General features: G+C 62.0%; 1 long non-coding RNA gene across 1 annotated transcript; it reads left to right on the top strand.

The window, feature by feature from the left end:
- The first annotated feature begins 6 nt into the window (after nucleotides 1-6).
- Nucleotides 7-658, top strand: LOC104916736. The gene is made up of 4 exons (XR_796667.2): nucleotides 7-103; nucleotides 189-299; nucleotides 384-413; nucleotides 499-658. It is a non-coding gene; the product is annotated as an uncharacterized LOC104916736 (long non-coding RNA).
- Nucleotides 659-1,275: the final 617 nt, after the last annotated feature.

The raw sequence follows: 1,275 nt of genomic DNA, 5'->3' as shown, positions 1-1,275 counted from the left end.
TACCAGGTGCTGGTGGTGCTGGAGACCGGCCCGCGGCGCGGGGACAGCTACGTGTGCCGGGTGGAGCACGTCAGCCTGCGGCAGCCCATCAGCCGGCTCTGGGGTGAGGCCCCCGGCCCCGTCCAGCTGTGGGGGGAGCGGGAGCGCGGCCTTCAGAACCCGAGCGCTTCTCCTTGCTGTCCCTGCAGAGCCCCCGGTGGACGCGGGCAGGAGCAAGCTGCTGGTGGGAGTCGGGGGCTTTGTGCTGGGGCTCGTCTGGCTGGCGCTGGGGCTCTTCCTCTTCCTGCGCAGTAAGAAAGGTGAGCAGTGGGGCGGTGGGGCTGTGCTGTGGGGTCGGAGATGGCGGCGGTGAGCTGTGACCATGCTGACCTTGTCTCGCTCAGTTTCAGGGCACCCCGATCCACCCCCTCCAGGTAATTTCTCGTTCCCCCAGTGACGTGACTGCGCTGAGGAGCCCCAGGCCCACTGCGGTCCTCATTTCTCCCCCTTTCCCTACAGGGATCCCAAACTAGCAGCTGCCCCACGCCGCTGCTCCACCAGCGTGTCCTGCACTCCCCAGCCAGGAGCTGAGTTTCCCTTTGTGTTGTCACCGTGCTCCCTGCTGCCGCTGCAGAGCCTGCTCTGTCCCCTTCTCCATAGGAACTCGCTGAGATGTTGACTCCGTGGTCCTTCCACTTCCTTACTGTGGTCGCCCAATGATACCCCGTGTTCCCACCGTGGTCACCCAGTGCTCTTCTCTTTGTCACGCCCTCACAACACCATCTTTGCCCCACATGACCCACACGATTACCCATGGTCACCTCACGTTGGCCAGACTTGCCCCTTCTGATCCCTTCATTCTCAAGCTATTTTTCCCCCTCGGGCTCCTTCCTAGTAACCCCGCGTCACCCCATGTTGCCATCATGTTCTCAGCGTGCCAACCCGTGTCCTCACCGTGATTACCCTGCGGTCATCCCAGAGATACAGGAGCGCTCCTGAGGCCGGGCCGGGCCACTAAGAGGGGAAGAACCATTGCCATGATGACGTGGAGCCAGTACAGGTGTCCTGATGCAAGCGTACGTGACGCCATGTGGGAGGCCTTACATCTGTGGGGAGTTGGGCAGAATGCAGATGATGCTTGATGCTTGGGGATCGGCTGGGCGCTGGCTGGAGGGTGGTGACATTTGTTGCCCCACGGCCACCCCACGGTCACCTCTTCATAACCTCATTCCCACCCTTACGCTCCTCCCTACCGTGATCCTATCGTGTTTCCCTCTGTGTTCCCTTCACTGTCAT

This window comes from Meleagris gallopavo, unplaced genomic scaffold (genome assembly GCF_000146605.3).
Source record: "Meleagris gallopavo isolate NT-WF06-2002-E0010 breed Aviagen turkey brand Nicholas breeding stock unplaced genomic scaffold, Turkey_5.1 ChrUn_random_7180001936730, whole genome shotgun sequence".
Lineage (NCBI taxonomy): Eukaryota > Metazoa > Chordata > Aves > Galliformes > Phasianidae > Meleagris > Meleagris gallopavo.
This window is presented reverse-complemented; position numbering and strand designations above follow the sequence as displayed.